The following is a 14,510-nucleotide window of genomic DNA, read 5'->3' as shown; positions in this document are numbered from 1 at the left end:
ACTCTGGTGGAGGCCCGCAGAGGTCCTGTCGTTGTACCGCTGGTAACAAGCTTGATCGGCCAACGTGATGCCCACAGGGTGTGTGTCTAATAAACCTCTCCCTGAAAAAGAGATGTGTTGCGTGGCAGTACAGGTGTCCGATGAAGGTGTCAGAAAGTGCACGGACATAGAGGCGTCTCTGTGGGCTGAGTGAACTGGGGCAGTAACAAACCCATTACGAATGGGATGGTTTAGCAGACGGCCGGAAAATGTTGTGCCGGCTTGGAGTGGGACGTTAAAAGTCTCCCCGCCCATGGAAAATGCATGGAAACAGAGGCGTCTCTATGGGCTGGGAGATTTGGGGCAATAACTAACCCATTATGAATGGGATGAGATGGCAGAAGGCCGGAAAATGTTGCAAAAGATGGTGAACTATGCCCAAGCAGGGCTAACCCAGAAGAAACTCTGGTGGAGGTCCGCAGCGGTCCTGTCGTTGTACCGCTGGTAACGAGCTTGATCGGCCAACGTGATGCCCACAGGGTGTGTGTCTAATAAACCTCTCCCTGAAAAAGAGATGTGTTGCGTGGCGTTACAGGTGTCCGATGAAGGTGTCAGAAAGTGCACGGACATAGAGGCGTCTCTGTGGGCTGAGTGAACTGGGGCAGTAACAAACCCATTACGAATGGGATGGTTTAGCAGACGAACGGAAAATGTTGTGCCGGCTTGGAGTGGGACGTTAAAAGTCTCCCCGCCCATGGAAAATGCATGGAAACAGAGGCGTCTCTATGGGCTGGGAGATTTGGGGCAATAACTAACCCATTATGAATGGGATGGGATGGCAGAAGGCCGGAAAATGTTGCAAAAGATGGTGAACTATGCCCGAGCTGAGCGAACCCAGAGGAAACTCTGGTGGAGGCCCGCAGCGGTCCTGTCGTTGTACCGCTGGTAACAAGCTTGATCGGCCAACGTGATGCCCACAGGGTGTGTGTCTAATAAACCTCTCCCTGAAAAAGAGATGTGTTGCGTGGCGGTACAGGTGTCCGATGAAGGTGTCAGAAAGTGCACGGACATAGAGGCGTCTCTTTGGGCTGAGTGAACTGGGGCAGTAACAAACCCATTACGAATGGGATAGTTTGGCAGACGGCCGGAAAATGTTGCGCCGGCGTGGAGCGGGACGTTAAAAGTCTCACCGCCCATGGAAAATGCATGGACACAGAGGCGTCTCCGTGGGCTGGGAGATTTGGGGCAATAACTAACCCATTATGAATGGGATGGGATGGCAGAAGGCCGGGAAATATTGCAAAAGATGGTGAACTATGCCCGAGCAGGGCGAACCCAGAGGAAACTCTGGTGGAGGCCCGCAGCGGTCCTGTCATAGTACCGCAAGTAACAAGCTTTATCGGCCAACGTGATGCCCACAGGGTGTCTGTCTAATAAACTTCTCCTTGAAAAAGAGATCTGTTGCGTGGCGGTACAGGTGTCCGATGAAGGTGTCAGAAAGTGCACGGACACAGAGGCGTCTCTGTGGGCTGAGTGAACTGTGGCAGTAACAAACCCATTACTAATAGGATGGTTTGGCAGACGGACGGAATATGTTGCGCCGGCATGGAGCGGGACGTTAAAAGTCTCCCCGCCCATGAAAAATGCATGGACACAGAGGTGTCTCTGTGGGCTGGGAGATTTGGGGCAATAACTAACCCATTATGAATGGGATGGCATGGCAGAAGGCCGGAAAATGTTACAAAAGATGGTGAACTATGCCCGAGCAGGGCGAACCCAGAGGAAACTCTGGTGGAGGCCCGCAGCGGTCCTGTCGTTGTACCGCTGGTAACGAGCTTGATCGGCCAACGTGATGCCCACAGGGTGTGTGTCTAATAAACCTCTCCCTGAAAAAGAGATGTGTTGCGTGGCGGTACAGGTGTCCGATGAAGGTGTCAGAAAGTGCACGGACACCGAGGGGTCTCTGTGGGCTGAGTGAACTGGGGCAGTAACAAACCCATTACGAATGGGAAGGTTTGACAGACGGCCGGAAAATGATGCGCCGGCATGGAGCGGGACGTTAAAAGTCTCCCCGCCCATGGAAAATGCATGGACACAGAGGTGTCTCTGTGGGCTGGGAGTTTTGGGGCAATAACTAACCCATTATGAATGGGATGGGTTGGCAGAAGGCTGGAAAATGTTGCAAAAGATGGTGAACTATGACCGAGCAGGGCGAACCCAGAGGAAACTCTGGTGGAGGCCCGCAGTGGTCCTGTCGTTGTACCGCTGGTAACAAGCTTGATCGGCCAACGTGATGCCCACAGGGTGTGTGTCTAATAAACTTCTCCCTGAAAAAGAGATCTGTTGCGTGGCGGTACAGGTGTCCGATGAATGTGACAGAAAGTGCACGGACACAGAGGCCTCTCTATGGGCTGAGTAAACTGGGGCAGTAACAAACCCATTACGAATGGGATGGTTTGGCAGACGGCCGGAAAATGTTGCGCCGGCATGGAGCGGGACGTTAAAAGTCTCCCCGCCCATGAAAAATGCATGGACACAGAGGTGTCTCTCTGGGCTGGGAGATTTGGGGCAATAACTAACCCATTATGAATGAGATGGGATGGCAGAAGGCCGGAAAATGTTGCAAAAGATGGTGAACTATGCCTGAGCAGGGCGAACCCAGAGGAAACTCTGGTGGAGGCCCGCAGCGGTCCTGTCATAGTACCGCTGGTAACGAGCTTGATCGGCCAACGTGATGCCCACAGCTTGTGTGTCTAATCAACCTCTCCCTGTAAAAGAGTTCTGTTGCGTGGCGGTACAGGTGTCCGATGAAGGTGCCAGAAAGTAAACGGACACAGAGGCGTCTCTATGGGTTGAGTGAACTGGGGCAGTAACAAACCCATTACGAATGGGATGGTTTGGCAGACGGCCGGAAAATGTTGCGCCGTCTTGGAGCGGGACGTTAAAAGTCTCCACGCCCATGGAAAATGCATGGACACAGAGGCGTCTCTGTGAGCTGGGAGATTTGGGGCAATAACTAACCCATTATGAATGGGATGGGATGGCAGAAGGCCGGGAAATGTTGCAAAATATGGTGAACTATGCCCGAGCAGGGCGAACCCAGAGGAAACTCTGGTGGAGGCCCGCAGCGGTCCTGTCATAGTACCGCTGGTAACGAGCTTGATCGGCCAACGTGATGCCCACACGGTGTGTGTCTAATAAACTTCTCCCTGAAAAAGAGATCTGTTGCGTTGCGGTAAAGGTGTCCAATGAAGGTGTCAGAAAGTGCACGGACACAGCTGAGTGAACTGGGGCAGTAAAAAAAACATTACGAATGGGATATTTTGGCAGACGGCCGGAAAATGTTGCGCCGGCGTGGAGCGGGACGTTAAAAGTCTCCCCTGCCTATGGAAAATGCATGGACACAGAGGCGTCTCTGTGGGCTGGGAGATTTGGGGCAATAACTATCCCATTATGAATGGGATGGGATGGCAGAAGGCCGGAAAATGTTGCAAAAGATGGTGAACTATGCCCGAGCAGGGCGAACCCAGAGGAAACTCTGGTGGAGGCCCGCAGCGGCCCTGTCGTTGTACCGCTGGTAACGAGCTTGCTCGGCCAACGTGATGCCCACAGCGTGTGTGTCTAATAAACCTCTCCCTGTAAAAGACATCTGTTGCGTGGCGGTACAAGTGTCCGATGAAGGTGTCAGAAAGTGCACGGACACAGAGGTGTCTCTGTGGGCTGAGTGAACTGGGGCAGTAACAAACCCATTACGAATGGGATGGTTTGGCAGAAGGCCGGAAAATGTTGCGCCGGCGTGGAGCGGGACGTTAAAAGTCTCCCCGCCCATGGAAAATGCATGGACACAGAGGCGTCTCTGTGGGCTGGGAGATTTTGGGCAATATCTAACCCATTATGAATGAGATGGGATGGCAGAAGGTCGGAAAATGTTGCAAAAGATGGTGAACCATGCCCGAGCAGGGCGAACCCAGAGGAAACTCTGTTAGAGGCTCGCAGCGGTACTGTCGTTGTACCACTGGTAACGAGCTTGATCAGCCAACGTAATGCCCACAGGGTGTGTGTCTAATAAACCTCTCCCTGAAAAAGAGATCTGTTGCGTGGAGGTACAGGTGTCCGATGAAGGTGTCAGAAAGTGCACGGACACAGAGGCGTCTCTGTGGGCTGAGTGAACTGGGGCAGTAACAAACCCATTACGAATGGGATAGTTTGGAAGACTGCCAGAAAATCTTGCGCCGGCGTGGAGCGGGACGTTAAAAGTCTCCCCGCCCATGGAAAATGCATGGACACAGAGGCGTCTCTGTGGGCTGGGAGATTTGGGGTAATAACTAACCCATTATGAATGGGATGGGATGGCAGAAGGCCGGAAAATGTTGCAAAAGATGGTGAACTATGCCCGAGCAGGGCGAACCCAGAGGAAACTCTGGTGGAGGCCCGCAGCGGTCCTGTCGTTGTACCGCTGGTAACGAGCTTGATTGGCCAACGTGATGCCCACATGGTGTGTGTCTAATAAACTTCTTCCTGAAAAAGAGATCTGTTGCGTGGTGGTACAGGTGTCCGATGAAGGTGTCAGAAAGTGCACGGACACAGAGGCGTCTCTGTGGGCTGAGTGAACTGGGGCAGTAACAAACCCATTGCGAATGGGATAGTTTGGCAGACGGCCGGAAAATCTTGCGCCGGCGTGGAGTGGGACGTTAAAAGTCTCCCTGCCCATGGAAAATGCATGGACACAGAGGCGTCTCTGTGGGCTGTTAGATTTGGCGCAATAACTAACCCATTATGAATGGGATGGGATGGGATGGCAGAAGGCCGGAAAATGTTGCAAAAGATGGTGAACTATGCCTGAGAAGGGCGAACCCAGAGAAAACTCTGGTGGAGGCCCGCAGCGGTCCTGTCGTTGTACTGCTGGCAACGAGCTTGACCGGCCAACGCGATGCCCACAGGGTGTGTGTCTAATAAACCTCTCCCTGAAAAAGAGATCTGTTGCGTGGCGGTACAGGTGTCCGATGAAGGTGTCAGAAAGTGCACGGACATAGAGGCGTCTCTTTGGGCTGAGTGAACTGGGGCAGTAACAAACCCATTACGAATGGGATGGTTTGGCAGACGGCCGGAAAATGTTGCGCCGGCGTGGAGCGGGACGTTAAAAGTCTCACCGCCCATGGAAAATGCATGGACACAGAGGCGTCTCTGTGGGCTGGTAGATTTGGCGCAATAACTAACCCATTATGAATGGGATGGGATGGGATGGCAGAAGGCCGGAAAATGTTGCAAAATATGGTGAACTATGCCCGAGCAGGGCGAACCCAGAGGAAACTCTGGTGGAGGCCCGGAGCGGTCCTGTCGTTGTACCGCTGGGAACGAGCTTGATCGGCCTACGTGATGCCCACAGGGTGTGTGTCTAATAAACCTCTCCCTGAAAAAGAGATCTGTTGCGTGGCGGTACAGGTGTCCGATTTAGGTGTCAGAAAGTGCATGGACACAGAGGCGTCTCTGTGGGCTGAGTGAACTGGGGCAGTAACAAACCCATTATGAATGGGATGGGATGGCAGAAGGCCGGAAAATGTTGCAAAAGATGGTGAACTATGCCCGAATAGGGCGAACCCAGAGGAAATTCTGGTGGAGGCCCGCAGCGGTCCTGTCGTTGTACCGCTGGTAACGAGCTTGATCGGCCAACGTGATGCCCACAGGGTGTCTGTCTAATAAACTTCTTCCTGAAAGAGAGATCTGTTGCGTGGCGATAAAGGTGTCCGATGAAGGTGTCAGAAAGTGCTCGGACACAGCTGAGTGAACTGGGGCAGTAACAAACCCATTACGAATGGGATGGTTTGGCAGACGGCCGGAAAATGTTGCGCCGGCGTGGAGCGGGACGTTAAAAGTCTCCCCTGCCCATGGAAAATGCATGGACAAAGAGGCGTCTCTGTGGGCTGGGAGATTTGGGGAAATAACTATCCCATTATGAATGGGATGGGATGGCAGAAGGCCGGAAAATGTTGCAAAAGATGGTGAACTATGCCCGAGCAGGGTGAACCCAGAGGAAACTCTGGTGGAGGCCCGCAGAGGTCCTGTCGTTGTACCGCTGGTAACAAGCTTGATCGGCCAACGTGATGCCCACAGGGTGTGTGTCTAATAAACCTCTCCCTGAAAAAGAGATGTGTTGCGTGGCGGTACAGGTGTCCGATGAAGGTGTCAGAAAGTGCACGGACATAGAGGCGTCTCTTTGGGCTGAGTGAACTGGGGCAGTAACAAACCCATTACGAATGGGATGGTTTGGCAGACGGCCGGAAAATGTTGCGCCGGCGTGGAGCGGGACGTTAAAAGTCTCACCGCCCATGGAAAATGCATGGACACAGAGGCGTCTCTGTGGGCTGGGAGATTTGGGGCAATAACTAACCCATTATGAATGGGATGGGATGGCAGAAGGCCGGGAAATATTGCAAAATATGGTGAACTATGCCCGAGCAGGGCGAACCCAGAGGAAACTCTGGTGGAGGCCCGCAGCGGTCCTGTCATAGTACCGCTGGTAACGAGCTTGATCGGCCAACGTGATGCCCACAGGGTGTGTGTCTAATAAACCTCTCCCTGAAAAAGAGATCTGTTGCGTGGCGGTACAGGTGTCCGATGAATGTGCCAGAAAGTGCACGGACACAGAGGCGACTCTATGGGCTGAGTGAACTGGGGCAGTAACAAACCCATTACGAATGGGATGGTTTGGCAGACGGCCGGAAAATGTTGCGCCGGCGTGGAGCGGGACGTTAAAAGTCTCCCCGCCCATGGAAAATGCATGGACACAGAGGCGTATCGGTGGGCTGGGAGATTTGGGGTAATAACCAACCCATTATGAATGGGATGGGATGGCAGAAGGCCGGAAAATGTTGCAAAAGATGGTGAACTATGCCCGAGAAGGGCGAACCCAGAGAAAACTCTGGTGGAGGCCCGCAGCGGTCCTGTCGTTGTACCGCTGGTAACGAGCTTGATTGGCCAACGTGATGCCCACAGGGTGGGTGTCTAATAAACTTCTCCCTGAAAAAGAGATCTGTTGCGTGGCGGTACAGGTGTCCGATGAAGGTGCCAGAAAGTGCACGGACACAGAGTCGTCTCTATGGGCTGAGTGAACTGGGGCAGTAACAAACCCATTACGAATGGGATGGTTTGGCAGACGGCCGGAAAATGTTGCGCCGGCTTGGAGTGGGACGTTAAAAGTCTCCCCGCCCATGGAAAATGCATGGAAACAGAGGCGTCTCTGTGGGCTGGGAGATTTGGGGCAATAACTATTCCATTATGAATGGGATGGGATGGCAGAAGGCAGAAGGCCGGAAAATGTTGCAAAAGATGGTGAACTATGCCCGAGCAGGGCAAACCCAGAGGAAACTCTGGTGGAGGCCCGCAGCGGTCCTGTCGTTGTACCGCTGGTAACGAGCTTGACCGGCCAACGTGATGCCCACAGGGTGTGTGTCAAATACACCTCTCCCTGAAAAGGAGATCTGTTGCGTGGTGGTGCAGGTGTCCGATGAAGGTGTCATAAAGTGCACAGACACAGAGGCGTCTCTGTGGGCTGAGTGAACTGGGGCAGTAACAAACCCATTACGAATGGGATGGTTTGGCAGACGGCCGGAAAATGTTGCGCCGGCGTGGAGCGGGACGTTAAAAGTCTCCCCGCCCATGGAAAATGCATGGACACAGAGGCGTATCGGTGGGCTGGGAGATTTGGGGTAATAACCAACCCATTATCAATGGGATGGGATGGCAGAAGGCCGGAAAATGTTGCAAAAGATGGTGAACTATGCCCGAGAAGGGCGAACCCAGAGAAAACTCTGGTGGAGGCCCGCAGCGGTCCTGTCGTTGTACCGCTGGTAACGAGCTTGACCGGCCAACGCGATGCCCACAGGGTGTGTGTCTAATAAACCTCTCCCTGAAAAAGAGATCTGTTGCGTGGCGGTACAGGTGTCCGATGAATGTGCCAGAAAGTGCACGGACACAGAGGCCTCTCTATGGGCTGAATGAACTGGGGCAGTAACAAACCCATTACGAATGGGATGGTTTGGCAGACGGCCGGAAAATGTTGCGCCGGCATGGAGCGGGACGTTAAAAGTCTCCCCGCCCATGAAAAATGCATGGACACAGAGGTGTCTCTGTGGGCTGGCAGATTTGGGGCAATAACTAACCCATTATGAATGAGATGGGATGGCAGAAGGCCGGTAAATGTTTCAAAAGATGGTGAACTATGCCCGAGCAGGGCGAACCCAGAGGAAACTCTGGTGGAGGCCCGCAGCGGTCCTGTCGTTGTACCGCTGGTAAGGAGCTTGACCGGCCAACGCGATGCCCACAGGGTGTGTGTCTAATAAAACTCTCCCTGAAAAAGAGATCTGTTGCGTGGCGGTACAGGTGTCCGATGAAGGTGTCAGAAAGTGCACAGACACAGAGGCGTCTCTGTGGGCTGAGTGAACTGGGGCAGTAACAAACCCATTACGAATGGGATAGTTTGGCAGACGGACGGAAAATCTTGCGCCGGCGTGGAGTGGGACGTTAAAAGTCTCCCCGCCCATGGAAAATGCATGGACACAGAGGCGTCTCTGTGGGCTGGTAGATTTGGCGCAATAACTAACCCATTATGAATGGGATGGGATGGGATGGCAGAAGGCCGGAAAATGTTGCAAAAGATGGTGAACTATGCCCGAGAAGGGCGAACCCAGAGAAAACTCTGGTGGAGGCCCGCAGCGGTCCTGTCGTTGTACCGCTGGCAACGAGCTTGACCGGCCAACGCGATGCCCACAGGGTGTGTGTCTAATAAACCTATCCCTGAAAAAGAGATCTGTTGCGTGGCGGTACAGGTGTCCGATGAATGTGCCAGAAAGTGCACGGACACAGAGGCCTCTCTATAGGCTGAGTGAACTGGGGCAGTAACAAACCCATTACGAATGGCATGGTTTGGCAGACGGCCGGAAAATGTTGCGCCGGCATGGAGCGGGACGTTAAAAGTCTCCCCGCCCATGAAAAATGCATGGACACAGAGTTGTGCCTGTGGGGTGGGAGATTTGGGGCAATAACTAACCCATTATGAATGAGATGGGATGGCAGAAGGCCGGAAAATGTTGCAAAAGATGGTGAACTATGCCTGAGCAGGGCGAACCCAGAGGAAACTCTGGTGGAGGCCCGCAGCGGTCCTGTCGTTGTACCACTGGTAACGAGCTTGATCGGCCAACGTGATGCCCACAGGGTGTGTGTCTAATAAACTTCTCCCTGAAAAAGAGATCTGTTGCGTGGTGGTACAGGTGTCCGATGAAGGTGTCAGAAAGTGCACGGACACAGTGGCATCTCTGTGGGCTGAGTGAACTGGGGCAGTAACAAACCCATTACGAATGGGATGGTTTGGCAGACGGCCGGAAAATGTTGCGCCGGCGTGGAGCGGGACGTTAAAAGTCTCCCCGCCCATGGAAAATGCATGGACACAGAGGCGTCTCTGTGGGCTGGGAGATTTGGGGCAATAACTATCCCATTATGAATGGGATGGGATGGCAGAAGGCCGGAAAATGTTGCAAAAGATGGTGAACTATGCCCGAGCAGGGCGAACCCAGAAGAAACTCTGGTGGAGGCCCGCAGAGGTCCTGTCGTTGTACCGCTGGTAACAAGCTTGATCGGCCAACGTGATGCCCACAGGGTGTGTGTCTAATAAACCTCTTCCTGAAAAAGAGATGTGTTGCGTGGCGGTACAGGTGTCCGATGAAGGTGTCAGAAAGTGCACGGACACAGAGGAGTGTCTGTGGGCTGAGTGAACTGGGGCAGTAACAAACCCATTACGAATGGGATAGTTTGGCAGACGGCCGGAAAATGTTGCGCCGGCGTGGAGCGGGACGTTAAAAGTCTCACCGCCCATGGAAAATACATGGACACAGAGGCGTCTCTGTAGGCTGGGAGATTTGGGGCAATAACTAACCCATTATGAATGGGATGGGATGGCAGAAGGCCGGGAAATGTTGCAAAATATGGTGAACTATGCCCGAGCAGGGCGAACCCAGAGGAAACTCTGGTGGAGGCCCGCAGCGGTCCTGTCATAGTAACGCTGGTAACGAGCTTGATCGGCCAACGTGATGCCCACAGGGTGTGTGTCTAATAAACCTCTCCCTGAAAAAGAGATCTGTTGCGTGGCGGTACAGGTGTCCGATGAATGTGCCAGTAAGTGCACGGACACAGAGGCGTCTCTATGGGCTGAGTGAACTGGGGCAGTAACAAACCCATTACGAATGGGATGGTTTGGCAGACGGCCGGAAAATGTTGCGCAGGCGTGGAGCGGGACGTTAAGTCTCCCCGCCCATGGAAAATGCATGGATACAGAGGCGTCTCTGTGGGCTGGGAGATTTGGGGCAATAACTAACCCATTATGAATGGGATGGGATGGCAGAATGCCGGAAAATGTTGCAAAAGATGGTGAACTATGACCGAGCAGGGCGAACCCAGAGGAAACTCTGGTTCGAGGCCCGCAGCGGTCCTGTCGTTGTACCGCTGGTAACGAGCTTGATTGGCCAACGTGATGCCCACAGGGTGGGTGTCTAATAAACTTCTCCCTGAAAAAGAGATCTGTTGCGTGGCGGTACAGGTGTCCGATGAAGGTGCCAGAAAGTGCACGGACACAGAGTCGTCTCTATGGGCTGAGTGAACTGGGGCAGTAACAAACCCATTACGAATGGGATGGTTTGGCAGACGGCCGGAAAATGTTGCGCCGGCTTGGAGTGGGACGTTAAAAGTCTCCCCGCCCATGGAAAATGCATGGACACAGAGGCGTCTCTGTGGCCTGGGAGATTTGGGGCAATAACTAACCCATTATGAATGGGATGGGATGGCAGAAGGCCGGAAAATGTTTCAAAAGATGGTGAACTATGCCCGAGTAGGGCGAACCTAGAGGAAACTCTGGTGGAGGCCTGCAGCGGTCCTGTCGTTGTACCGCTGGTAACGAGCTTGATCGGCCAACGTGATGCCCACAGCTTGTGTGTCTAATCAACCTCTCCCTGAAAAAGAGATCTGTTGCGTGTCGGTACAGGTGTCCGATGAAGGTGTCAGAAAGTGCACGGACACAGAGGCGTCTCTGTGGGCTGAGTGAACTGGGGCAGTAACAAACCCATTACGAATGGGATGGTTTGGCAGACGGCCGGAAAATGTTGCGCCGGCGTGGAGCGGGACGTTAAAAGTCTCCCCGCCCATGGAAAATGCATGGAAACAGAGGCGTCTCTGTGGGCTGGGAGATTTGGGGCAATAACTATTCCATTATGAATGGGATGGGATTGCAGATGGCAGAAGGCCGGAAAATGTTGCAAAAGATGGTGAACTATGCCCGAGCAGGGCAAACCCAGAGGAAACTCTGGTGGAGGCCCGCAGCGGTCCTGTCGTTGTACCGCTGGTAACGAGCTTGACCGGCCAACGTGATGCCCACAGGGTGTGTGTCAAATACACCTCTCCCTGAAAAGGAGATCTGTTGCGTGGTGGTACAGGTGTCCGATGAAGGTGTCAGAAAGTGCACGGACACAGAGGCGTCTCTGTGGGCTGAGTGAACTGGGGCAGTAACAAACCCATTACGAATGGGATGGTTTGGCAGACGGCCGGAAAATGTTGCGCCGGCGTGGAGCGGGACGTTAAATGTCTCACCGCCCATGGAAAATGCATGGACACAGAGGCGTCTCTGTGGGCTGGGAGATTTGGGGCAATAACTAACCCATTATGAATGGGATGGGATGGCAGAAGGCCGGGAAATGTTGCAAAATATGGTGAACTATGCCCGAGCAGGGCGAACCCAGAGGAAACTCTGGTGGAGGCCCGCAGCGGTCCTGTCATAGTACCGTTGGTAACGATCTTGATCGGCCAACGTGATGCCCACAGGGTGTGTGTCTAATAAACCTGTCCCTGAAAAAGAGATCTGTTGTGTGGCGGTACAGGTGTCCGATAATTGTGCCAGAAGGTGCACGGACACAGAGGCGTCTCTATGGGCTGAGTGAACTGGGGCAGTAACAAACCCATTACGAATGGGATGGTTTGGCAGACGGCCGGAAAATGTTGCGCCGGCGTGGAGCGGGACGTTAAAAGTCTCCCCGCCCATGGAAAATGCATGGATACAGAGGCGTCTCTGTGGGCTGGGAGATTTGGGGCAATAACTAACCCATTATGAATGGGAAGGGATGGCAGAATGCCGGGGAATGTTGCAAAAGATGGTGAACTATGACCGAGCAGGGCGAACCCAGAGGAAACTCTGGTTCGAGGCCCGCAGCGGTCCTGTCGTTGTACCGCTGGTAACGAGCTTGATTGGCCAACGTGATGCCCACAGGGTGTGTGTCTAATAAACCTCTCCCTGAAAAAGAGATCTGTTGCGTGGCGGTACAGGTGTCCGATGAAGGTGCCAGAAATTAAACGGACACAGAGTCGTCTCTATGGGCTGAGTGAACTGGGGCAGTAACAAACCCATTACGAATGGGATGGTTTGGCAGACGGCCGGAAAATGTTGCGCCGGCTTGGAGTGGGACGTTAAAAGTCTCCCCGCCCATGGAAAATGCATGGACACAGAGGCGTCTCTGTGGGCTGGGAGATTTGGGGCAATAACTAACCCATTATGAATGGGATGGAATGGCAGAAGGCCGGAAAATGTTGCAAAAGATGGTGAACTATGCCTGAGAAGGGCTAACCCAGAGAAAACTCTGGTGGAGGCCCGCAGCGGTCATGTCGTTGTACCGCTGGTAACGAGCTTGACCGGCCAACGCGATGCCCACAGGGTGTGTGTCTAATAAAACTCTCCCTGAAAAAGAGATCTGTTGCGTGGCGGTACAGGTGTCCGATGAAGGTGTCAGAAAGTGCACCGACACAGAGGCGTCTCTGTGGGCTGAGTGAACTGGGGCAGTAACAAAGCCATTACGAATGGGATAGTTTGGCAGATGGCCGGAAAATCTTGTGCCGGCGTGGAGTGGGACGTTAAAAGTCTCCCCGCCCATGGAAAATGCATGGACACAGAGGCGTCTCTGTGGGCTGGTAGATTTGGCGCAATAACTAACCCATTATGAATGGGATGGGATCGGATGGCAGAAGGCCGGAAAATGTTGCAAAAGATAGTGAACTATGCCAGAGCAGGGCGAACCCAGAGGAAACTCTGGTGGAGGCCCGCAGCGGTCCTGTCATAGTACCGCTGGTAACGAGCTTGATCAACCAACGTGATGCCCACAGGGTGTGTGTCTAATAAACCTCTCCCTGAAAAAGAGATGTGTTGCGTGGCGGTACAGGTGTCCGATGAAGGTGTCAGAAAGTGCACGGACATAGAGGCGTCTCTGTGGGCTGAGTGAACTGGGGCAGTAACAAACCCATTACGAATGGGATGGTTTGGCAGACGGCCGGAAAATGTTGCGCCGGCTTGGAGTGGGACGTTAAAAGTCTCACCACCCATGGAAAATGCATGGACACAGAGGCGTCTCTGTAGGCTGGGAGATTTGGGGCAATAACTAACCCATTATGAATGGGATGGGATGGCAGAAGCCCGGAAAATGTTGCAAAAGATGGTGAACTATGCCTGAGTAGGGCGAACCCAGAGGAAACTCTGGTGGAGGCCCGCAGCGGTCCTGTCGTTGTACCGCTGGTAACGAGCTTGATTGGCCAACATTATGCCCACAGGGTGTGTGTCTAATAAACTTCTTCCTGAAAAAGAGATCTGTTGCGTGGCGGTACAGGTGTCCGATGAAGGTGCCAGAAAGTAAACGGACACAGAGACGTCTCTATGGGCTGAGTGAACTGGGGCAGTAACAAACCCATTACGAATGGGATGGTTTGGCAGACGGCCGGAAAATGTTGCGTCGGCTTGGAGCGGGACGTTAAAAGTCTCCCCGCCCATGGAAAATGCATGGACACAGAGGCGTCTCTGTGGGCTGGGAGATTTGGGGCAATAACTAACCCATTATGAATGGGATGGGATGGCAGAAGGCCGGAAAATGTTGCAAAAGATGGTGAACTATGCCCGAGCAGGGCGAACCCAGAGGAAACTCTGGTGGAGGCCCGCAGCGGTCCTGTCGTTGTCCCGCTGGTAACGAGCTTGATCGGCCAACGTGATACCCACAGGGTGTGTGTCTAATCAACCTCTCACTGAAATAGGGATCTGTTGCGTGACGGTACAGGTGTCCGATGAAGGTGTCCGAAAGTGCACGGACACAGAGGCGTCTCTGTGGGCTGAGTAGACTGGGGCAGTAACAAACCCATTACGAATAGGATGGTTTGGCAGACGGCCGGAAAATTTTGCGCCGGCGTGTAGCGGGATGTTAAAAGTCTCCCTGCCCATGGAAAATGCATGGAAAAAGAGGCGTCTCTGTGGGCTGGGAGATTTGGGGCAATAACTAACCCATTATGAATGGGATCGGATGGCAGAAGGCCGGAAAATGTTGCGCCGGCGTGGAGCGGGACGTTAAAAGTCTCTTCGCCCATGGAAAATGCATGGACACAGAGGCATCTCTGTGGGCTGGGGAATTTGGGGCAATAACTAACTCATTATGAATGGGATGGGATGGCAGAAGGCCGGAAAA

The sequence above is a fragment of the Vanacampus margaritifer genome, chromosome 11 (genome assembly GCF_051991255.1).
Source record: "Vanacampus margaritifer isolate UIUO_Vmar chromosome 11, RoL_Vmar_1.0, whole genome shotgun sequence".
Classification (NCBI taxonomy): domain Eukaryota; kingdom Metazoa; phylum Chordata; class Actinopteri; order Syngnathiformes; family Syngnathidae; genus Vanacampus; species Vanacampus margaritifer.
This window is presented reverse-complemented; position numbering follows the sequence as displayed.